Source organism: Anopheles funestus, chromosome 3RL, assembly GCF_943734845.2.
Source record: "Anopheles funestus chromosome 3RL, idAnoFuneDA-416_04, whole genome shotgun sequence".
NCBI lineage: Eukaryota > Metazoa > Arthropoda > Insecta > Diptera > Culicidae > Anopheles > Anopheles funestus.
In genome coordinates this window covers 84,535,871-84,562,207 of record NC_064599.1, presented here as the reverse complement: position 1 = coordinate 84,562,207, position 26,337 = coordinate 84,535,871, and the positions used below count along the sequence as shown (strand labels likewise).

The window sequence follows — 26,337 nt, the reverse complement described above, 5'->3', positions numbered from 1 at the left end:
CCGCTTACTGCTAGCAAATTCCTGCACCGATTTATGCCAGCATACCACGAGAAAATACGCCCATTTCCTAATGCTTTCCGTGTGCGTATTTGCAAGACCGATCCCCAAAGCATGTACGAAAAACAACACATTATCGGACGCTTACTGCTAGCAAATTCCTGCACCGATTTATGCCAGCATACCACGAGAAAATACGCCCATTTCCTAATGCCTTCCATATGCGTATTTGCAAGACCGATCCCCAACGCATCTACGGAAAAACAACACATTATTGGTCGCTTACTGCTAGCAAATTTCTGCACCGATTCATACCAGCATACCACGAGAAAATACGCCCATTTCCTAATGCTTTCCGTGTGTGTATTTGCCAGACCAATCCCCAGCGCATCTACGGAAAAACAACACATTATCGGTCGCTTACTGCTAGCAAATTCCTGCTCCGATTTATGCCACCATACCACGAGAAAATACAACAATTTCCTCATGCTTTCCGTGTGCGTATTTGCCAGACCGATCCCCAACGCATCTACCGAAAAATAACCCATTAATGGTCGCTTACTGCTAGCAGATTCCTGCACCGATTTATGCCACCATACCACGAGAAAATACAACAATTTCCTCATGCTTTCCGTGTGCGTATTTGCCAGACAAATGCCCAACGTATCTACGGAAAAACAACACATTATCGGTCGCTTACTGCTAGCAAATTTCTGCTCCGATTTATGCCAGCATACCACGATAAAATACGCCCATTTCCTAATGCTTTCCGTGTGCGTATTTGCAAGACCAATCCCTAACGCATGTACGAAAAAACAACACATTATCGGTCGCTTACTGCTAACAGATTCCTGCACCGATTTATGCCACCATACCACGAGAAATTAAAACAATTTCCTCATGCTTTCCGTGTGCGTATTTGCCAGACAAATGCCCAAAGCATCTACGGAAAAACAACACATTATCGGTCGCTTACTGCTAGCAAATTTCTGCTCCGTTTTATGCCAGCATACCACGATAAAATACGCCCATTTCCTAATGCTTTCCGTGTGCGTATTTGCCTGACCGATCCACAACGCATCTACGGAAAAACAACACATTATTGGTCGCATACTGCTAGCAGATTCCTGCACCGATTTATGCCAGCATACCACGAGAAAATACGCCCATTTCCTAATGCTTTCCGTGTGCGTATTTGCCAGACCGATCCCCAGCGCATGTATGATAAAACAACACATTATCGGTCGCTTACTGCTAGCAGATTCCTGCACCGATCCATACCAGCATACCACGAGAAAATACGCCCATTTCCTAATGCTTTCCGTGTGCGTATTTGCAGACCGATCCCCAACGCAGCGTTGGCCGTATTTGCTCGTGGTATGCTGGTGTGGATCGGTGCAGGAATCTGCTAGCAGTAAGCGACCGATAATGTGTTGTTTTTCGGTAGATGCGCTGGAGATCGGTCTGGCAAATACGCACACGGAAAGCATTAGGAAATGGTCGTATTTTCTCGTGGTATGCTGGCATAAATCGGTGCATGAATCTGCTAGCAGTATGCGACCGATAATGTGTTGTTTTTCCGTAGATGCGTTGGGGATCGGTCTGGCAAATACGCACACGGAAAGCAATAGGAAATGGCCGTATTTTCTGCTGGTATGCTGGCATGATTCGATGCATGAATCTGCTAGCAGTATGCGACCATTAATTGGTTATTTTTCGTACATGCGTTATGGATCGGGCTGGCAAATACGCACACGGAAAGCAATAGGAAATGGCCGTATTTTATCGTGGTATGCTGGCATGATTCGGTGCATGAATCTGCTAGCAGTATGCGACCGATAATGTGTTTTTTTTTTCATACATGCGTTGGGGATCGGTCTGGCAAATACGCACACGGAAAGCATTAGGAAATGGTCGTATTTTCTCGTGGTATGCTGGCATAAATCGGTGCAGGAATTTGCTAGCAGTAAGCGACTGATAACGAGTTCTTCTGCTTCTCTTTTTGTAACTACTTTTTCATGAGTGCCGAGTTAAGCCAAAATTATTGGGCGTGTCGCATAAAGCGAATTACTTGTTTGTGTTTCGAGCGCATACGCTTGTGCACTCTTTGTAACGATTGGTAACGGTCACCATAAATAAAAGCAAAGCTAATAAAATTAGCTCGTTATCAGTCGCTTACTGCTAGCAAATTCCTGCACCGATTTATGCCAGCATACCACGAGAAAATACGCCCATTTCCTAATGCTTTCCGTGTGCGTATTTGCCAGACCGATCCCCAACGCATGTACGAAAAACAGCCCATTATCGGTCGCTTACTGTTAGCAAATTCCTGCACCGATTTATCCCAGCATACCACGAGAAAATACGCCCATTTCCTAATGCCTTCCATATGCGTATTTGCAAGACCGATCCCCAACGCATCTACGGAAAAACAACACATTATTGGTCGCTTACTGCTAGCAAATTTCTGCACCGATTCATACCAGCATACCACGAGAAAATACGCCCATTTCCTAATGCTTTCCGTGTGTGTATTTGCCAGACCAATCCCCAGCGCATCTACGGAAAAACAACACATTATCGGTCGCTTACTGCTAGCAAATTCCTGCTCCGATTTATGCCACCATACCACGAGAAAATACAACAATTTCCTCATGCTTTCCGTGTGCGTATTTGCCAGACCGATCCCCAACGCATCTACCGAAAAATAACCCATTAATGGTCGCTTACTGCTAGCAGATTCCTGCACCGATTTATGCCAGCATACCACGAGAAAATACAACAATTTCCTCATGCTTTCCGTGTGCGTATTTGCCAGACCGATCCCCAACGCATCTACCGAAAAATAACCCATTTATGGTCGCTTACTGCTAGCAGATTCCTGCACCGATTTATGCCACCATACCACGAGAAAATACAACAATTTCCTCATGCTTTCCGTGTGCGTATTTGCCAGACAAATGCCCAACGTATCTACGGAAAAACAACACATTATCGGTCGCTTACTGCTAGCAAATTTCTGCTCCGATTTATGCCAGCATACCACGATAAAATACGCCCATTTCCTAATGCTTTCCGTGTGCGTATTTGCAAGACCAATCCCTAACGCATGTACGAAAAAACAACACATTATCGGTCGCTTACTGCTAACAGATTCCTGCACCGATTTATGCCACCATACCACGAGAAATTAAAACAATTTCCTCATGCTTTCCGTGTGCGTATTTGCCAGACAAATGCCCAAAGCATCTACGGAAAAACAACACATTATCGGTCGCTTACTGCTAGCAAATTTCTGCTCCGTTTTATGCCAGCATACCACGATAAAATACGCCCATTTCCTAATGCTTTCCGTGAGCGTATTTGCCTGACCGATCCCCAACGCATGTACGAAAAAACAACACATTATCGGTCGCTTACTGCTAGCAAATTTCTGCACCGATTCATACCAGCATACCACGAGAAAATACGCCCATTTCCTAATGCTTACCGTGTGCGTATTTGCCAGACCGATCCCCAAAGCATCTACGGAAAAACAACACATTATCGGCCGCTTACTGCTAGCAAATTCCTGCACCGATTTATGCCAGCATACCACGAGAAAATACGCCCATTTCCTAATGCTTTCCGTGTGCGTATTTGCAAGACCGATCCCCAAAGCATGTACGAAAAACAACACATTATCGGACGCTTACTGCTAGCAAATTCCTGCACCGATTTATGCCAGCATACCACGAGAAAATACGCCCATTTCCTAATGCCTTCCATATGCGTATTTGCAAGACCGATCCCCAACGCATCTACGGAAAAACAACACATTATTGGTCGCTTACTGCTAGCAAATTTCTGCACCGATTCATACCAGCATACCACGAGAAAATACGCCCATTTCCTAATGCTTTCCGTGTGTGTATTTGCCAGACCAATCCCCAGCGCATCTACGGAAAAACAACACATTATCGGTCGCTTACTGCTAGCAAATTCCTGCTCCGATTTATGCCACCATACCACGAGAAAATACAACAATTTCCTCATGCTTTCCGTGTGCGTATTTGCCAGACCGATCCCCAACGCATCTACCGAAAAATAACCCATTAATGGTCGCTTACTGCTAGCAGATTCCTGCACCGATTTATGCCAGCATACCACGAGAAAATACAACAATTTCCTCATGCTTTCCGTGTGCGTATTTGCCAGACAAATGCCCAACGTATCTACGGAAAAACAACACATTATCGGTCGCTTACTGCTAGCAAATTTCTGCTCCGATTTATGCCAGCATACCACGATAAAATACGCCCATTTCCTAATGCTTTCCGTGTGCGTATTTGCAAGACCAATCCCTAACGCATGTACGAAAAAACAACACATTATCGGTCGCTTACTGCTAACAGATTCCTGCACCGATTTATGCCACCATACCACGAGAAATTAAAACAATTTCCTCATGCTTTCCGTGTGCGTATTTGCCAGACAAATGCCCAAAGCATCTACGGAAAAACAACACATTATCGGTCGCTTACTGCTAGCAAATTTCTGCTCCGTTTTATGCCAGCATACCACGATAAAATACGCCCATTTCCAAATGCTTTCCGTGTGCGTATTTGCCTGACCGATCCACAACGCATCTACGGAAAAACAACACATTATTGGTCGCATACTGCTAGCAGATTCCTGCACCGATTTATGCCAGCATACCACGAGAAAATACGCCCATTTCCTAATGCTTTCCGTGTGCGTATTTGCCAGACCGATCCCCAGCGCATGTATGAAAAAACAACACATTATCGGTCGCTTACTGCTAGCAGATTCCTGCACCGATCCATACCAGCATACCACGAGAAAATACGCCCATTTCCTAATGCTTTCCGTGTGCGTATTTGCAGACCGATCCCCAACGCAGCGTTGGCCGTATTTGCTCGTGGTATGCTGGTGTGGATCGGTGCAGGAATCTGCTAGCAGTAAGCGACCGATAATGTGTTGTTTTTCGGTAGATGCGCTGGAGATCGGTCTGGCAAATACGCACACGGAAAGCATTAGGAAATGGTCGTATTTTCTCGTGGTATGCTGGTATGAATCGGTGCAGAAATTTGCTAGCAGTATGCGACCGATAATGTGTTGTTTTTCCGTAGATGCGTTGGGGATCGGTCTGGCAAATACGCACACGGAAAGCAATAGGAAATGGCCGTATTTTATCGTGGTATGCTGGCATAAAACGGAGCAGAAATTTGCTAGCAGTAAGCGACCGATAATGTGTTGTTTTTCCGTAGATGCTTTGGGCATTTGTCTGGCAAATACGCACACGGAAAGCATGAGGAAATTGTTTTAATTTCTCGTGGTATGGTGGCATAAATCGGTGCAGGAATCTGCTAGCAGTAAGCGACCGATAATGTGTTGTTTTTCGGTAGATGCGCTGGAGATCGGTCTGGCAAATACGCACACGGAAAGCATTAGGAAATGGTCGTATTTTCTCGTGGTATGCTGGCATAAATCGGTGCATGAATCTGCTAGCAGTATGCGACCGATAATGTGTTGTTTTTCCGTAGATGCGTTGGGGATCGGTCTGGCAAATACGCACACGGAAAGCATTAGGAAATGGCCGTATTTTCTCGTGGTATGCTGGTATGGATCGGTGCAGGAATCTGCTAGCAGTAAGCGACCGATAATGTGTTGTTTTTTCATACATGCGTTGGGGATCGGTCTGGCAAATACGCACACGGAAAGCATTAGGAAATGGGCGTATTTTCTCGTGGTATGCTGGTATGGATCGGTGCAGGAATCTGCTAGCAGTAAGCGACCATTAATTGGTTATTTTTCGTACATGCGTTATGGATCGGGCTGGCAAATACGCACACGGAAAGCAATAGGAAATGGCCGTATTTTATCGTGGTATGCTGGCATGATTCGGTGCATGAATCTGCTAGCAGTATGCGACCGATAATGTGTTTTTTTTTTCATACATGCGTTGGGGATCGGTCTGGCAAATACGCACACGGAAAGCATTAGGAAATGGTCGTATTTTCTCGTGGTATGCTGGCATAAATCGGTGCAGGAATTTGCTAGCAGTAAGCGACTGATAACGAGTTCTTCTGCTTCTCTTTTTGTAACTACTTTTTCATGAGTGCCGAGTTAAGCCAAAATTATTGGGCGTGTCGCATAAAGCGAATTACTTGTTTGTGTTTCGAGCGCATACGCTTGTGCACTCTTTGTAACGATTGGTAACGGTCACCATAAATAAAAGCAAAGCTAATAAAATTAAATTAAATGAAAGAACACTGAAATAAATTTTAGCGAATATAGTAAAATACAATTAATTTTATTGAGTTTGCTGAAATATAATGTTCTTAAATTTAATTTCATGTAATATTATTTGCGTATTTTAATTTGCTTGAAATTAATTGAATTCAATATTGTTTGCTATATTTATTTGACACAGATGTCACTCGACACAGATGTCATTCGACACTGATGTCACTCGAACATCCTGTTGCTTTGTAGGTGAAACCGCATGTCAAGGATAAGAAAACGATAGCCGCATGATGTAAATTGCGAAGCTGAACGTGTGCGCTCATTGTGTGATCGATTTGGCTCGACAGCGTATTGTGAAGAACGGTGGCAAATTGTTCACGTCTCACAAGCTCTCCCTGATCTCTCAGGGATTAATCGGTTATTCATTTAATTTTTAGCTGAACCGTTTCCTGTACCGTCCTAAACAAGGAATGCAACAAGCTCGTCATGCGTCGTCTGTTCATAAGCCGAATGAACCATTGCTGTTGTTACTCAATCAACGTGTTGGACTATTGGTGAAGCTGCCCGTCCGGGATGAAAAATCGATAGCTGTTGTGATCGGCCTGGTTACCAACTATGTACACATGCTGTAAATTGCGAAGCTGACCGTGTGCGCTCATCGTGTGATCGATTTGGCTCGACAGCGCATTCTGAAAAACGTTGGCAAAACCTACACCTTTGATTAGTTCTCGCTGATCTTTCAGACAAGCAGAACTCCGTGTTTTTTTAAAGAAATGGTTTATCTTTTGGGGTTTGTTTACATTATGAAAAAGTTCCTCGCCTAGAGCTGGGTGTTGTTTCTGTTATGGGCATGGTTTTTGCCTTAAGCAAATTGCTACAATCTGTTGTTTTAATCAGCAGAAATTTAAACCTCAGTCGAGTTTTTATGTCGATAATTTACATTCATTTGTAAGTGGAAGCAGGGCTTCTCTACATTTTTTTGACTTCTTGTTCAGTGGATCAGCGTCTCAAAGAAGTACAGTGTTGATGTAGCACAAGCGTTACGTGCGGGAGGTATTAAAGCACTTCGGGCATATTCCGAGTGTGCCACACAGTAACACCCGCCTACGTGCAGTTGAAGGTCTGTAAGTTCGAGAAGGCTCGTGGTCGCGTTTAATAAGAATCAATTTGCATTTCTATAGAACATCAATATTTGCTAAAGCGTTGACCTGAAACAATCTTTAAAAATGCAAATTTTATTTTACGTAACTGAATTTAATTTTATTTCATTCTATTAGCTTATCAATTAAAACGACCGAATGACCGAGTGTCGAATGACATCTGTGTCAAAGGGCATCTGTGTCGAGTGACATTTGTGTCAAATAAATATAGCAAACAATATTGAATTCAATTAATTTCAAGCAAATTAAAATAACGCAAACAATATTACATGAAATTAAATTTAAGAACATTTTAATTCAGCAAACTCAATAAAATTAATTGTATTTTACTATATTCGTTAAATTTTATTTCAGTGTTCTTTCATTTAATTTAATTTTATTAGTTTTGCTTTTAATTGTGGAGACCGTTACCAATCGTTACCAAGAGTGTGCAAACGTAAGCGCTCGAAACAGAAACAAGTAATTAGCTTTATACGACACGCCCAATAATTTTGGATTAACACGGCATTCATGAAAAAGTAGTTACAAAAACAGAAGCACAAGAACTTGTTATCAGTCGCTTACTGCTAGCAAATTCCTGTACCGATTTATGCCAGCATACCACGAGAAAATACGACAATTTCCTAATGCTTTCCGTGTGCGTATTTGCCAGACCGATCCCCAGCGCATCTACGGAAAAACAACCCATTATCGGTAGCTTACTGCTAGCAGATTCCTGCACCGATTTATGCCACCATACCACGAGAAAATACAACAATTTCCTCATGCTTTCCGTGTGCGTATTTGCCAGACAAATACCCAACGCATCTACGGAAAAACAACACATTATCGGTCGCATACTGCTAGCAAATTCCTGCACCGATTTATGCCACCATACCACGAGAAAATACAACAATTTCCTCATGCTTTCCGTGTGCGTATTTGCAAGACCAATCCCTAACGCATGTACGAAAAAACAACACATTATCGGTCGCTTACTGCTAGCAAATTCCTGCACCGATCCATACCAGCATACCACGAGAAAATACGCCCATTTCTTAATGCTTTCCGTGTGCGTATTTGCAAGACCGATCCCCAAAGCATGTACGAAAAAACAACACATTATCGGTCGCTTACTGCTAGTAAATTTCTGCACCGATTCATACCAGCATACCACGAGAAAATACGCCCATTTCCTAATGCCTTCCATATGCGTATTTGCAAGACCGATCCCCAACGCATCTACGGAAAAACAACACATTATCGGTCGCTTACTGCTAGCAAATTTCTGCACCGATTCATACCAGCATACCACGAGAAAATACGCCCATTTCCTAATGCTTACCGTGTGCGTATTTGCCAGACCGATCCCCAAAGCATCTACGGAAAAACAACACATTATCGGCCGCTTACTGCTAGCAAATTCCTGCTCCGATTTATGCCAGCATACCACGAGAAAATACGCCCATTTCCTAATGCTTTCCGTGTGCGTATTTGCAAGACCGATCCCCAAAGCATGTACGAAAAAACAACACATTATCGGCCGCTTACTGCTAGCAAATTCCTGCACCGATTTATGCCAGCATACCACGAGAAAATACGCCCATTTCCTAATGCCTTCCATATGCGTATTTGCAAGAACGATCCCCAACGCATCTACGGAAAAACAACACATTATTGGTCGCTTACTGCTAGCAAATTTCTGCACCGATTCATACCGGCATACCACGAGAAAATACGTCCATTTCTTAATGCTTTCCGTGTGCGTATTTGCCAGACCAATCCCCAGCGCATCTACGGAAAAACAACACATTATCGGTCGCTTACTGCTAGCAAATTCCTGCTCCGATTTATGCCACCATACCACGAGAAAATACGCGCATTTCCTAATGCTTTCCGTGTGCGTATTTGCCAGACCGATCCCCAACGCATCTACCGAAAAATAACCCATTAATGGTCGCTTACTGCTAGCAGATTCCTGCACCGATTTATGCCAGCATACCACGAGAAAATACAACAATTTCCTCATGCTTTCCGTGTGCGTATTTGCCAGACCGATCCCCAACGCATCTACCGAAAAATAACCCATTTATGGTCGCTTACTGCTAGAAGATTCCTGCACTGATTTATGCCAGCATACCACGATAAAATACGGCCATTTCCTATTGCTTTCCGTGTGCGTATTTGCCAGACAAATGCCCAACGTATCTACGGAAAAACAACACATTATCGGTCGCATACTGCTAGCAAATTTCTGCTCCGATTTATGCCAGCATACCACGATAAAATACGCCCATTTCCTAATGCTTTCCGTGTGCGTATTTGCCTGACCGATCCACAACGCATCTACGGAAAAACAACACATTATCGGTCGCATACTGCTAGCAAATTCCTGCACCGATTTATGCCAGCATACCACGAGAAAATACGACAATTTCCTAATGCTTTCCGTGTGCGTATTTGCCAGACCGATCTTCAGCGCATGTATGAAAAATCAACACATTATCGGTCGCTTACTGCTAGCAGATTCCTGCACCGATCCATACCAGCATACCACGAGAAAATACGGCCATTTCCTAATGCTTTCCGTGTGCGTATTTGCAGACCGATCCATAACGCATGTACGAAAAATAACCAATTAATGGTCGCTTACTGCTAGCAGATTCCTGCACCGATCCATACCAGCATACCACGAGAAAATACGGCCATTTCCTAATGCTTTCCGTGTGCGTATTTGCAGACCGATCCCCAACGCAGCGTTGGCCGTATTTGCTCGTGGTATGCTGGTGTGGATCGGTGCAGGAATCTGCTAGCAGTAAGCGACCATTAATTGGTTATGTTTCGTACATGCGTTATGGATTGGTCTGGCAAATACGCACACGGAAAGCAATAGGAAATGGCCGTATTTTATCGTGGTATGCTGGCATGATTCGGTGCATGAATCTGCTAGCAGTATGCGACCGGTAATGTGTTTTTTTTCATACATGCGTTGGGGATCGGGCTGGCAAATACGCACACGGAAAGCATTAGGAAATTGTCGTATTTTCTCGTGGTATGCTGGCATAAATCGGTGCAGGAATTTGCTAGCAGTATGCGACCGATAATGTGTTGTTTTTCCGTAGATGCGTTGTGGATCGGTCAGGCAAATACGCACACGGAAAGCATTAGGAAATGGGCGTATTTTATCGTGGTATGCTGTCATGAAACGGAGCAGGAATTTGCTAGCAGTAAGCGACCGATAATGTGTTGTTTTTCCGTAGATGCTTTGGGCATTTGTCTGGCAAATACGCACACGGAAAGCATGAGGAAATTGTTGTATTTTCTCGTGGTATGGTGGCATAAATCGGTGCAGGAATCTGCTAGCAGTAAGCGACCATAAATGGGTTATTTTTCGGTAGATGCGTTGGGGATCGGTCTGGCAAATACGCACACGGAAAGCATGAGGAAATTGTTGTATTTTCTCGTGGTATGCTGGCATAAATCGGTGCATGAATCTGCTAGCAGTATGCGACCATTAATGGGTTATTTTTCGGCAGCTGCGTTGGGGATCGGTCTGGCAAATACGCGCACGAAAAGCATCAGGAAATGGCCGTATTTTCTCGTGGTATGCTGGTATGGATCGGTGCAGGAATCTGCTAGCAGTAAGCGACCATTAATTGGTTATGTTTCGTACATGCGTTATGGATCGGTCTGGCAAATACGCACACGGAAAGCAATAGGAAATGGCCGTATTTTATCGTGGTATGCTGGCATGATTCGGTGCATGAATCTGCTAGCAGTATGCGACCGATAATGTGTTTTTTTTTCATACATGCGTTGGGGATCGGGCTGGCAAATACGCACACGGAAAGCATTAGGAAATTGTCGTATTTTCTCGTGGTATGCTGGCATAAATCGGTGCAGGAATTTGTTAGCAGTATGCGACCGATAATGTGTTGTTTTTCCGTAGATGCGTTGTGGATCGGTCAGGCAAATACGCACACGGAAAGCATTAGGAAATGGGCGTATTTTATCGTGGTATGCTGGCATAAAACGGAGCAGGAATTTGCTAGCAGTAAGCGACCGATAATGTGTTGTTTTTCCGTAGATGCTTTGGGCATTTGTCTGGCAAATACGCACACGGAAAGCATGAGGAAATTGTTGTATTTTCTCGTGGTATGGTGGCATAAATCGGTGCAGGAATCTGTTAGCAGTAAGCGACCGATAATGTGTTGTTTTTTCGTACATGCGTTAGGGATTGGTCTTGCAAATACGCACACGGAAAGCATTAGGAAATGGGCGTATTTTATCGTGGTATGCTGGCATAAATCGGAGCAGAAATTTGCTAGCAGTAAGCGACCGATAATGTGTTGTTTTTCCGTAGATACGTTGGGCATTTGTCTGGCAAATACGCACACGGAAAGCATGAGGAAATTGTTGTATTTTCTCGTGGTATGGTGGCATAAATCGGTGCAGGAATCTGCTAGCAGTAAGCGACCATAAATGGGTTATTTTTCGGTAGATGCGTTGGGGATCGGTCTGGCAAATACGCACACGGAAAGCATGAGGAAATTGTTGTATTTTCTCGTGGTATGCTGGCATAAATCGGTGCAGGAATCTGCTAGCAGTAAGCGACCATTAATGGGTTATTTTTCGGTAGATGCGTTGGGGATCGGTCTGGCAAATACGCACACGGAAAGCATGAGGAAATTGTTGTATTTTCTCGTGGTATGGTGGCATAAATCGGAGCAGGAATTTGCTAGCAGTAAGCGACTGATAACGAGTTCTTCTGCTTCTCTTTTTGTAACTACTTTTTCATGAGTGCCGAGTTAAGCCAAAATTATTGGGCGTGTCGCATAAAGCGAATTACTTGTTTGTGTTTCGAGCGCATACGCTTGTTTATTCTTTGTAACGATTGGTAACGGTCACCATAAATAAAAGCAAAGCTAATAAAATTAAATTAAATGAAAGAACACTGAAATAAATTTTAGCGAATATAGTAAAATACAATTAATTTTATTGAGTTTGCTGAAATAAAATGTTCTTAAATTTAATTTCATGTAATATTATTTGCGTATTTTAATTTGCTTGAAATTAATTGAATTCAATATTGTTTGCTATATTTATTTGACACAGATGTCACTCGACACAGATGTCATTCGACACTGATGTCACTCAAACATCCTGTTGCTTTGTAGGTGAAACCGCATGTCAAGGATAAGAAAACGATAGCCGCATGATGTAAATTGCGAAGCTGAACGTGTGCGCTCATTGTGTGATCGATTTGGCTCGACAGCGTATTGTGAAGAACGGTGGCAAATTGTTCACGTCTCACAAGCTCTCCCTGATCTCTCAGGGATTAATCGGTTATTCATTTAATTTTTAGCTGAACCGTTTCCTGTACCGTCCTAAACAAGGAATGCAACAAGCTCGTCATGCGTCGTCTGTTCATAAGCCGAATGAACCATTGCTGTTGTTACTCAATCAACGTGTTGGACTATTGGTGAAGCTGCCCGTCCGGGATGAAAAATCGATAGCTGTTGTGATCGGCCTGGTTACCAACTATGTACACATGCTGTAAATTGCGAAGCTGACCGTGTGCGCTCATCGTGTGATCGATTTGGCTCGACAGCGCATTCTGAAAAACGTTGGCAAAACCTACACCTTTGATTAGTTCTCGCTGATCTTTCAGACAAGCAGAACTCCGTGTTTTTTTAAAGAAATGGTTTATCTTTTGGGGTTTGTTTACATTATGAAAAAGTTCCTCGCCTAGAGCTGGGTGTTGTTTCTGTTATGGGCATGGTTTTTGCCTTAAGCAAATCGCTACAATCTGTTGTTTTAATCAGCAGAAATTTAAACCTCAGTCGGAGGAAATCAAATCTACGCTTTTTGCGTTTTTATGTCGATAATTTACATTCATTTGTAAGTGGAAGCAGGGCTTCTCTACATTTTTTTGACTTCTTGTTCAGTGGATCAGCGTCTCAAAGAAGTACAGTGTTGATGTAGCACAAGCGTTACGTGCGGGAGGTATTAAAGCACTTCGGGCATATTCCGAGTGTGCCACACAGTAACACCCGCCTACGTGCAGTTGAAGGTCTGTAAGTTCGAGAAGGCTCGTGGTCGCGTTTAATAAGAATCAATTTGCATTTCTATAGAACATCAATATTTGCTAAAGCGTTGACCTGAAACAATCTTTAAAAATGCAAATTTTATTTTACGTAACTGAATTTAATTTTATTTCATTCTATTAGCTTATCAATTAAAACGACCGAATGACTGAGTGTCGAATGACATCTGTGTCAAAGGGCATCTGTGTCGAGTGACATTTGTGTCAAATAAATATAGCAAACAATATTGAATTCAATTAATTTCAAGCAAATTAAAATAACGCAAATAATATTACATGAAATTAGATTTAAGAACATTTTATTTCAGCAAACTCAATAAAATAAATTGTATTTTACTATATTCGCTAAAATTTATTTCAGTGTTCTTTCATTTAATTTAATTTTATTAGCTTTGCTTTTAATTGTGGTGACCGTTACCAATCGTTACCGAGAGTGCGCAAGCGTATGCACTCGAAACAGAAACAAGCATTGACTTTAGTGGGTGGTATTGCGATGATTTATGCATGTTCAGAGTTTTGTGTCAACATATGAAATATGAACATATGATATATATATGCCTTTTCGCTGAAAAGAAACCGAACGGAACGGGACTTTCGGGGTGCTGATCCACTGAACAGGAGCGCACTAAATACATTTCCAGAATGTTACGCAGAATAGATAACGCATCACGATCTTGTTGAACTTCTTGTTTAGGGCGGTACTGGAAACGGTTCAGCTAGAAATGAAACGAATGACCAATTAGTTGATCATCCTTTACGAATGCGCTTGATCACGAAGGAATAACACACTGACTTCCCCTACTTTCAACAGCAACTCAAGGTACACGCCTAAACGTAATTCGTTTCATACTACGCGCCTTGGCTTAATACGGCACTCATGAACAGGGAGTTACAAAAAGGGGAAACAGTAGAACCCATTATCGGTGGCTTACTGCTAGCAGATTCCTGCACCGATCCATACCAGCATGCCACGGGAAAACACAGTCATTTAACAATGCTTGGAGATTGCAACCACCGAAGCATACCAGTATACCAAGAGAAAATACGGCCATTTCCTTTTTTCTAAGTCCCACACGCGTCCGTCCTGGATTTAGCGCACAGCAAACTGAGCCCTTCACAATGTTTTTTTAACGCTAGAGGAAGGAGGAAGGATGAACAATTCAGGACGAGATGCAAATAATTCTACCTTGAGCAAACTCTCTCGGCCTACACCTACAATCAATGAACCCTTCTTTTTACACGGATCCGCTCTCAAAATAGTCATGTTTCGGAGAGAAAAACCGTCGCGATCAACTTTTTCCTAAACTTTTACCGAAACTACATGTCAATGGACCAAAAGGGTCCGTTCGTCTCGTTCTTTGCACGCCGGATCACCAGCAACCAGCAACCCAAGGTATACGTCCATTGATTTTGGCTTCGTACGGCAAGCCTTGCATTCACCGTTGCGTAGGAGTTTGGAACTTTTCTTCAAAATACACATTGTTACCGAATGGGTTCTTCGTTAGTAAATGTAAATACAAATCGCAAAGAAAAACTGTGACCTGATTATGTAACTATTCTTCAACTATCGCGCTAGTCAGAAGGTGCACTAAAGGATATACATTTTACTGCTATTCCTTAGTTTTCATCTGAAAACAGCACACTGTATTGCTCTTTATCAATTCTCTTACATTCTTATGTGATTAGTTATATTGCCACTTTTTAATATCAGTTTAACTGTAGGTTTGAATATCCATTTCATTCTACTAGCCAAGTTGCGGTCACAGCACGTGATTTTTTGCCTGTCAACCTATTTCGTTTATCATGTTTAACCTTTTTTACTGTACAGTGAGGATGATTGAACTGCCTGTGCATTGCACTGCAAGTCACTATCTTTTGTTGTTGATCAAAGATGTTTTTATATCAAAGTGACGGTCGGTTTGGATTCCACAGCATTCGTGCGCTTGCTATTTACTCCACCCGGCACGCATTTAGGGTTGAAGAATTTTTATCAAACTAGACCATCTAGTAGTGGGCCAATCTCAGGTTGTACTCAAGGGAGTGGTAGCCGATTAGTCTAGGTAAATCCGAGACCTTTCGGATGTGTATCGTTTTCCACAGTACGGCGAACGAAAGATTAATAGCATCTTGGCCTCACTTTACGGCCATGACTAGTGCCCGAACCTTTGATAGCGTAGCAAAACTGATTTGCCGAACAAGATAAAGTTGGAAGTCATTATAACCTCAGCAACGCCAACGGTCATGGACATCGTAGTGTGTAAGGTGTTTTCACCGAGTGCTCCGAGGGTAAAATAGGATTGGTCTGATATGGTTTCATTATAACAATTTTCCTCTGTGTTAAACGAACACATGATGGAAGAATATGTTTAGTTATACAGTGAAAATTGCATGCGTTAAGGACATGCTGGCTACGTTTTAAATTTTAACAAGCATTTTAAAACATTTCTTAAGGCATCTCGGAGGTCCTGCAGTATTAGAACCGTTTCAAGAAAACTGATTTCCTTTTTACAATGTAGATGTTCTTTTCGACTTTAAAGAATATCGGTTCCTCCTAGTTTATAGAGTATTGTTTTACAGCAATTCAAACGTACTTCAAAGTATTTGTATATTCCGATTGGTTTTCTTGATCGAAATAATTAAAAGCTTAATAGTAAACAATAATATTTTTATACAATAAATTATAAGTCATTTCATAAGTCATAAGTCAATTATTTCTCTCAAATAATTCAACAAGTCAAATTGTTTCTTTCCCATTCGGATGTACCATGTCGATGCTGTGAAATTGCACAAAAGAAAGTGCATACATTGGTCGTCGTTGGTGAAAGGAATTACTATTCAGCCATCGATGTGCCAACGAACAACAAAACTGAAATAGGTTAATGGGATTAAAAGGAAGGCTGAAAGTGAAAAGTTCGGAAGTTTATGTGTTCTAGTTTCAACATTTTTTGCTGTTTCTATTGAAATTTCTAATTAAAACATCGTAATAATCATGTTAAAATGTAACTTAGTAAAAATGAATCACTGACTGAAAAAAATATTCATAAACAGTGCGTTGGATTGAGGGGAAAATTTAGAGCAGTGAAATTTACCACCCACAACGCCAATTGCTCAAAACAATCAGTTGCGAGATTCACACCGTAATCCGCCACACCGCGTCAGAAGGTACATGAAGAAAGCCTGATGGCATGCAAACGTTTTCCATTACGTGATTAATTGATGACCTTGAAAAGTAAATACAAGTGCTCGGGCAAATGAAAATGCTTGAGATTTAAACCAAATATTTTTCCTGCTTGGTTTTACAAAACCGGAAATTTCCACAATTAGCACGAAAGAAATTAGAAAATATAAAACCTTGTAAACAAAGAAACAGAAGCTATTTGTGAACAATGTAAACCACATATAGGAAGTCTTGTATTATGATTTTAAAATATTCAGCATAATAGATAATGATTAATTTTTGGAGTGATGGTGATTGAATAAAAGCGCCCTAATGAAACGGGAAATTTTAAACCAATCAACATGTAAGCAGAACGTGGATATTTAATGATTATTCAGTTAGGAAGTAGTAGATTCCGACATAGGTATGAGCTGTTATAAAAATATGTAACAAACTGATTTAATTTGGCAGTCTTACGTTTAGTGTGATTTGGTAAATTTGATTCTGACTCATAATTGAATTCATAATATTAAAATAAGTGCTAAAAGCATTCTTAATTGTAGAAGTCGTCATATTTCAACTTACATATTTCACTTGTGGTTAAGATAACGGCAGCTGTTATGGATGTATATAGGATTCAATATTTTGTTTAAAATGGTAACTTATTTCATGGGATCGTTGAGCTAGACCAAAATAAACAGATGTTTTTGGAAAGGTCTTTCTCACGATATCAACGATAATGATTGGTAATAAAATCAAGCGTAGCTTCAACAACGTCGAATTGAACCGTTCGCTCCAACATCGTGTGGCTTGTTTCAGACCATAGAATGACTTCTGAATTTTGCAAACGATACCTGGTCTCGCCTGCATTCCTTTAGGTAATCCATGTAGAGATCAAAATTCTTTCAAAATTTCATATTGGAATGCCGTTTTTACATCCATGTGGTTTATATTTAATTATTACGGCATCTAGCTGTGTTGTTATCCTCACAAAGATGAAGTGTATACAATTTTTACAAGGCATCTGTGAAGAATAATTTTTTCCCAATTCATTGACATAATATTTTTTTAAAGATTTCAAATGATGAAAATCATGTTATGTTTACATAACATAATGAACTTCATATGACAAATGTAAAAGACGGTGGATATTCTCTTGATTGCGGAAATTAATTAAAATTGTTTTAATCACTCCACTCCACTTGACTTTGTGGAGCAACAAGCATGATCAAAATGAATTAAGTTTGCAAAGAGACAAATATCTGAGTGTGGCAGGAGTGCTTGCTATGATATGAAATATATATGGAACCAACTGTTGTCCCAAAGACAAACACGTGTAGCAAGTTGAATTTTTTTATGAATATATAATCTCAGTTTGGTTTTCGAGTTGCAAATTCTAAAACACCTCGATATTTTTAATCATCTTCTCTGAAAGTCAACCTTAGCATGAATATAAAATGCGCCCCAGTTACAAACCTATACTTTTCAATATTTCAGATCGTATGGCAGAACTTAAACGCCTTCAAAGTTCAGAAAAATCATTAGAGTGCAATGCAACCATATTGTTCAACGGGTATACCTGTTAATACGATTTTCTGAGTGTATTTTTCCGTTCTAGTGGAAAATTGTAGTGTGTTTTATTGACATTTTATTATTAACTATGAAAATAATCAGTCTCTTCTTGGCCTGCTCACACTTTTTGCGTATTGAACACTATTGTTCTGCCCATCACTAGAATTTAGGAACGTTCGTTCCTTCGTCAAACTATGAGATGTAAGCGAGTGAAGTGGGAAAGTCATGTTGTTAATAATTTATAAAATCAATTTTAATGAAACCAACTAGTAGAATAAGCTAATGAATGTTGGTTATTAAAATATGTTGGAACCAACTTACTAATTAAAAAAATACTGTTTTCGTACACTTGGTACTGCGCAATACGGGGAATTGCTGTATACAGATAGCTCATTCTAAATAATGCCGTACTTTTTAACAAATGAATTCTCTTCCAGTTCATTCGCTTCATCCGCTCTCGCAGCCATACAAAATCTCTCTACTCTCGGTTTCGTTCATTGCTCCCCATTTTTGGAATCCAATGCGCAGCCATATTCGTTGTGCGATTTAGTTTTAAAATGAATGCCAAACAAATTGGGAGCTTTGGTTTTCAGCTGCGGGTGTGTGAGTGCGTGTGTCCCAAACAATAATTATTGCGTTTGCTTCATACATCCTCATTACCGCGAGTGTGTTTCGTGATACGTGTGTAGAGCAAGTGTGTGAGTGTGTATATTTTTTGCATTCACACCTGGTGAAATCTATTGAAGTGTATGTGAAAAAAGCGTTTGCTCCGATAACGAAAAGTTTGTGATATTGCAAAGCTTCTGATATTGATTTCGTGCAAGGGAAAAGTAATCAACGCTTGGCGAGGCAAAACGAAACGTCAAGGTTTGGTATTTGCGTGGGTTCCAAAAAATAATTGTCGCGTTTGCTTCATACATCGTCATTACCGCGTGCGTGTTTTGTGATGTGTAGTGCAAGTGTGTGAGTGTATGTTATTGTTCTTGTTTGGATCCAACGTCTTATAGAGACTTTGATTCCAAAGCAATTCTTTGGTCTCTTATTGTATGAGTGTGTGTATTTTTTGCATTCGCATCTGGTGAAATTTATTGGAGAGTCGTTGTGTGAAAATAGCGTTTGCTTCGATAACAAAAGTTTGTGATATCGCAAAGCTTCGATTATTTATTACATGCAAGGGAAGAGCGAGCAACGCATGTAGAGGCAAAGCGAAACGACAACTTTGGTATGAAAAAAAAATAGCAAAAATCAATGAATGGATTACCGTACACAAAACCGGCAGGAGAAATAATGCAAGAAGTGAAACAACTACAGCTTTCTTTGCCATTGTATGTGTGTTTGGGGGTATATGTGTTTTGAAGTGATTCAAAGCTTAAACGCCATTTAACCAGCAACAATAAATAAGGATCAAGCAGTTATGTAGACTAATTTCCATGTGAGTAACAATTTTTACATCCGTGTACGTGTGCCGAGATTGAGATGAGGCTGGTATATTTGCAAACTAGTTGGTAATCATCTTTGTTCGCGTGGTATGGGATCAACCAGAAACAAATAAAGCACCACTGATAACACAAACTCGGTGGGAAGGTTGATGACTTCATTCATTCAATTCATGGACTGACATATTTAAGAAATTCCATTAATAAATCTCGTTTCTAGCTCCCAAATGTATGCACCACAATGAAAAACGAAACGGAAATGAAGTTAGTTTTCTTATGTTAAGATATTGTTTGTTTTATATATAACATATATGTTATATATGTCCATGTGTTATGGAATATATAAGAATGGTGTATTAATTCTGTTCAATGATCAATTTCTTCATCGCTCAACCTTAATGTTTTTAGGATTCCGTTTATTCATCTTTTGATATGGCTTTTAATTAACGATACCTAGATCAACATTTTCTTTCACAATTTACTTGAGGCTATGTACACGGTTTCCTTATCGATTATCGTGCATGTATTCCTTTATACTTATTACCAGTGTAGAAAATATTTCTAAATTGAAACTAAAAACACAATCATTCTCACCTTCGCAGCATATGATTTTTCTCAAATAAACATTACACACATTTCTTTCTGTTTCACACATAGGGCTTCTGGAATTTATTTTACTTTTGTTTCACATATTTGACTAGCGGCAATCGGTAAATGTTCTGATGTAATTATTTCTGTTTACGCCGGATACCACAAATTTATGGATCTACAGTATCAGTTTGGTTTTGGCAATCTTTATACATTATTAACTTAATTATTGATCAACTGATAGTAAAGATATCCCTCGACTCATCGACACATTCAGACAGGCTTCAACACCGGATTGTTTTTCTCTCCTCCAGGTTTTAAGAATCATTGAGTAATTCTTTTCAAATATATCTATGTTATGATGCAACCACTCCCTAATTACAAATTATAATTTGCCGATTGAAAATTCTGTAAGCTATCGCCCAGTTATCAGGAACTGGTTAAATAATCTATTTTGAAGTACAACATGAATAATCTATTACGATTCAACGAAAAGGCTGGTTCAAAAATAAGCTCAGCAGTATCTTGTTTTCGAAGCATGTTATTCTGCCTTGTGTATTACAAATCGCATTACATGTGTTGCGTATGCATCGATAAGTTAGAATATTTTATTTAAAATTGTAACTTATTGCTTGGGATCGTTGAGCTAAACCAAAATAAACAAATGTTGTTGAAGGGTCTTTCTCACGATACCAAAGATAATGATTAGTAATAAAATCAGGCATCAAGTAGGTCTCATGAAGGAGGTCTAACGAATGCGTTAGGAAAAGGAAAAAACCGACTCAAGTGGATCATAAACAGGTTACGTAAGAAATTCATGTGCAGCACAATTATCAGCTTTTAACAGCGTTAAAATTCAAATCATTTGGAAGCAGTATAAACTAAAATGTATTTAGGGCGAAAATAAAAAAGACCTATGGCCATGTGTTAATGAAAAAATAGAAAAAAGGAAATAAGCCCAATGTGATTGAACCAACTAATACGCACGAACACGATCAAATATAGTTTGTATATAAGCTAAACAAATTTGTTTAATAAACTAAAATTTAAATGAGAAATTGAACGTAGAATGTCTCGACTTTCATTGGAATTTTCTTGGCCTCTCCTTAGGATTTGTTGTTGAATGTCGTCCGAGTCTTCTGTCTTCATCCGAAATGTTACTATGTCAATTGCTCCACTTGCACGGCATAGGTTCCCACGTACCGAGAATACTAGCGGGAAGTTTAATGAACAATTTGCGACAATAACCCCTTTGGGAAGAAACTCAAATTATCTTGTTTGCGATTTAACTAGAGACTCTGAAGGTTTCCCCTTACCCTGGCCTGGCCTGAATTTGCCCGCTAACAACATGAGCCAGTTGGTAAGCATCTGACAACGCATGAAGCTTGACCTATTCGTTTAATTTCATTTCAAAGCATATTAATTATTCAACACAGGGGCATAACATGTATATTAACTTATAACTAAACTAAGGTATAAAAGGTATAAAAAACAACGAAGTCGAGACGGTCCCGTGAGAAGCAAAAAAAGAAAAAGTATTAAAGAATAGTAACATTGATGAAATGAAAACAAAAAATAAATTAAAGTAAAAAAAAAGTAATGTAAAAGTAAAAAAAAGTTAGATAAAAGTACAAGCAAAATTTATACGAGGAGAAAAAAATAACTACGAATAAACACAAGGACATGATTAATTAGGAAGGAAATGAGAGTGGAGACGAGAATGAAAGGAAGAAAAAGATATATTAAAATAAAAAAAATCCGAAACAGCATTAAAATTCCTAAAATATCCGAGCAACCGGTCGTTCTGAACATTCCAGGTTGGATCTGATAATGCAAAGTATAAAGCTTTAGACACCAAAGATCATTTAATTCGTTTGAAAGGCGAATCAACATACCAAGAGACTACTACTACTACTCTACTAGAAATACTAATAGCATGGTAAATATGGTTCTAAAAGTATAATTTTGCTGTAATCAAGAAGCATACCAAGATTCCGAACGCAATCGACTTAACTTCCACTCATTTTGATTCCGACTCCTTTTTACTCATTATCTTAAAGATAATTTCGTCTTCCTCAAAGCAATGTTGGGGTATGAGGTGGAACTTATCATCATCACCATCATCACTCAGCGAAAAACGATGTATTCACTAAACCATTTGGTTCGCCGTTTAACCCAAAAAAACAGTTTGAATTTTCATGTTGAAATAGGAAATTAATATTAACGGCGTATTTTGTAACTTTTAGTTTATCCCTAGCTTTAATAGGACAGTAGCCAACGGGTAAGAAATACTATAAGTCTAATTCAAATTTGTGTCAATTCATATTGGAGAAGACACGTAGCAAAAATATTTAATAAACTTCCAGTCAGTTACCCTTCCAATCATGCAATATGTTATGCTCTAACATATCGATTTATCATAACACTTTCATCACCAACCACGAACCAAACGCGCCAGAGGCATTTTTCGCCCTCGCTTCCCCGTTCACGTAGTTTCGGGAGGGACGCAAAGCACGAAAGATTAACCATCTTATGTAATTCGATGAAGTACCATTTCGTGACTCGAACAACTATAAGTTCGCTGTGTATGGATGAGGGCAGTATGATAAAACGAGCAACAGTGAGCACTCATATTCCATAAACACAGCACAGCATTCTATAAACAAACTAAGCTACAAACGCTTCTAGCCCGCTGGATCGGTCTATTTTGTTTCTTTTTTATGGGTATCATATAAGTTTCATTAAATTTTCTTTATTTTTCCTCCATCAAGCCAAAATAAAATGAGAAGAAGAAGCATTAAGCATGAATTTGCTCCATGTCAATAAATAACTACACATTCATTCATCAACGAATCGTTGAAGTTATGCTGTGCAATTGAATGTTTATAGGAAACCGTATTGAAGAGACCCCTAGTGCGCCTCAAAGAGTTACCCTCTTTTGGCGATTGTAGTAGAATTATAGTGCGCTATTCTAACCGAGCCAAGTCCGTTGCACAACATGATAGTAAATTGGAAACTTTAGATGTTTGAAAAGAAGCAATTCCACGATGGCCGGGCTGATATTGGCCATGACCAACTTTGGAATCCGCAAAAAGAACGAATAAGTCTCATTTTGGAACTCTGGAACCGGAAGCTGGATAGCACCGTAAGCAACATACTTAGTATCCCCATTGTTTGGCACTATACTAAGTAATCAAAACGCTGCGTTTGATGCTTACAGGGTTTTTCTATTCAGTTTAGACTAGCCGCACACTTTTTCCTGCTCTGCGCATTTAATTTTTGACGCGGGTAGGCAAACAAACATGCTGCTTGCTAAAAATCAAGTGCGCCGAGTAGGAAAAAGTATGCGGCTAGTCTAAACACCATACTACTGCCAGTGGTCAATCAAGCCACTTCTAGGCCCTAGGTTATTGGGGGTCTTATCCACACGAAACTCCTTAGCGCACGCTAGAATGTAGCATACTTCCGTAGGTTAGCGCGAAATGACAACGATTTATAACTTTCACACCACGACCGCACTAGCTTAGCTCACAGCCAACTGCGCTAGCTTTAACGCCGCAGCAAGAACGCTACAATGAAGGATATTGCGGGATTAAAAAAATTCGATTCAATCGTTTTCGATCACCGCCGCCGAGTAAAAAAAACATATTTCCAATCCTGGAGCCCCTTCCAAGGAGGGATTAGCTGGAAAAGGGTGGCAACCACTTTTAAAGGGATTCTTTTTTTAGGAGTGCTTTCGTGCAGAGGTACGTCTTTGAAGCGAAGCACTTAACGGAGCACGGCGAGGGAGGATATCGGCTGAGATTAGTAAACGATTTTTAGTTCCATTTCCTTGATGTTTTTTGCTTACGTATTTCATGAAATTTTGAACGATACATGGAACCTACACTGTAGGAAAACGAAGAAATAAGATATTTTTACACTGCAATGTCCGCCTTAGTGTATCCGTTGTAATAGTTTTGATCTACTTTTTTGCTTACGGTCATTATGAAATGCATAATTGAATAGTTATGCAATTTCCCTTTTAAGCACAACCTTTCTATCAACAAATTCAGGTCTTCTTTTGCTCAAACTTCTATCGTCTTGCACTATCTAGAATGGGATTTCTTGGTTTGTAGTTTTGCTCGGAACTCTGTGATGTACATCACAAAAACCCAAAATGTAAATCTTTAGAAAAACCTGGCAACAGAATGAATACCAAGTATAATGCACCAAAAAAATATCTCCACCTAGCAACGATCATGTAGCATATTCCTTGGGAGAACCATATATCTGCTTTAGCACGAGTGCTGTACAGCGTTCTAATTAATCGAAGAAAAATCTGGTTGTTGTGGGTCGTTGCTTTTTCTGGGTATATTGTAGCTTACCCCAAAACAGGAATAAGGATAATAACTTCCTTTACAAACGTGATGCAAACGTTTGATACGCAAGATAATGTGATGATATTTAGGCTCTATGAGTCATTAACTCCAGAAAAGCGATACACCAACATACCTTCAGGCATAAAAAGCACGGAACTAAGTTCCACTGCCATCGTTTTCACTCATAGGCCAACGAAACACACTAGGTGAATTGTGTTTCCAACATAGGTCAAAAATAAAACACCGTAGAGGCTACGGATAGTAGAAAAGTACAATGCAGTAAAATTTCGCTACTCTTTTTATTTCCATTTCATTGTAAGTTTTTCTCACGGTCATGGTAGATATCCATGAAGCACGAAAACCCGAAAAGGTGGAACATATTTTTACACTGACGTTTTGCTTTAAAAAAACTCCTATCCAGTACTCCGTACCAAAGCGATAAAAACCATTCGCCTAACCCACCCCTACCCAAGCGGAACAGTGATTCTGGCAATCTGTTGTGTGAGTGTGTTTTATTTCTTTCTCTTCATGTTGCTTTAGCACAGTCTTGTGGTCTTCCATGTTCTACCTCATCCATGACGATGTTGTCCCATTTTTCCGGCCGGAAACGCAAACCATAAAAAATTTAAATACGCTTGACATAATCGAAATAATGACAGCACTTCTTTTCCTTATCAGAATGAGATTTTCCATCAACACATCATAGTTTGATGTTAAATATTCTGAAGAGAAACCGTAGTAAGGCAAAAATGGACGATCCAATGCAAAGAACAATGGAAAGAGTTAAAAAATGAGTAATTTTATTTGATGAAATATATTGAAAACCGTATCAAGATGGTTCACGATGGTGCATAGAATAGAGGTGATGTGGTAATAGAATTAAAGACGGATAAAAGAATATTTAACCACACACATTTAAAGAAGAAAATGAAATGATAGAAACCAACCTATATTACTTAATTCGAATTCAATATCTTAATTCATCAAATTCTGGATGATTGAGCACATGTTTCGTATTAATTTTAACTAACAGAACAAAAATACATACCAAGAAATGGTGATCGCTAAATCGTTTTCTGAATCCGACAATACTTCAAAAATAAAGTTGTGTTTGTGGATTTTACACCAAAAAATACCATTTCGAGTTTAATATTTTAATCATCATTCATTAATCATTTTAATCATAAATGTGGTCCGAGATACTCATGTCTTCCGATGCAATAAAATGGCACCGGAAGCAGCCTTCGCACTATACGTCGGAGCTCTATTGCCTCAGCACAAATATGGACTCCTTTTTCTCATCGTCTCCATCTGTTTGTTAATTTTTCCCACAAGTTACACCGGAGACGAGTTACGATTTATGTTGTGAGCTGCTACACGTATATGTGTCGCTTTTCGCTATGTTCGAATTTGTGTAGCAAAGAATTTGCATAAAATTTTGTTTGCGTAACCAATTTTCTCCGGATTCGTTGAGAATAATGCAGAAACCCTTTGGTAATGCAGCAATGACTAAAAAAATGGTTACAAGTGGTATAGTGATTTCCAAAATGACCGTGAGTGTGTCGAAGATGAAGAACGTCCTGGGAGACCATCAACCTCAACCGACGAAGCGTACGTTCAAACAATTAATGAATCGGTTATAAATAATCGTTGATCAACAATTAGAGACCTCGCCGATAAAGGGGTCTATGATACCTTCCACTAGTTTCCTCGAGATTTCACGCATTTGAGA

The 26,337-nt window shown here is 39.8% G+C and overlaps 2 protein-coding genes across 5 annotated transcripts in view; both read left to right on the top strand.

The window, feature by feature from the left end:
• The window catches only part of LOC125768447 (uncharacterized), a 32,186-nt gene extending 18,454 nt beyond the window's left edge, over nt 1–13,732 (top strand). For 2 of the 4 annotated variants that reach the window (XM_049436088.1, XM_049436085.1), the window contains exon 2: nt 12,751–13,732. The gene's annotated coding sequence lies outside the window, so the exon portion shown is untranslated. Of the gene's footprint in view, nt 1–12,287; nt 12,687–12,750 lie in introns of those variants that run through there. The other 2 variants (XR_007418892.1, XR_007418891.1) reach the window with 2 other exon arrangements.
• Nucleotides 13,733–18,788: 5,056 nt separating this feature from the next.
• The window catches only part of LOC125768437 (fat-like cadherin-related tumor suppressor homolog), a 102,804-nt gene continuing 95,255 nt past the window's right edge, over nt 18,789–26,337 (top strand). The window contains exon 1 of the mRNA XM_049436066.1: nt 18,789–19,652. The gene's annotated coding sequence lies outside the window, so the exon portion shown is untranslated. The remainder of the gene's footprint in view (nt 19,653–26,337) is intronic.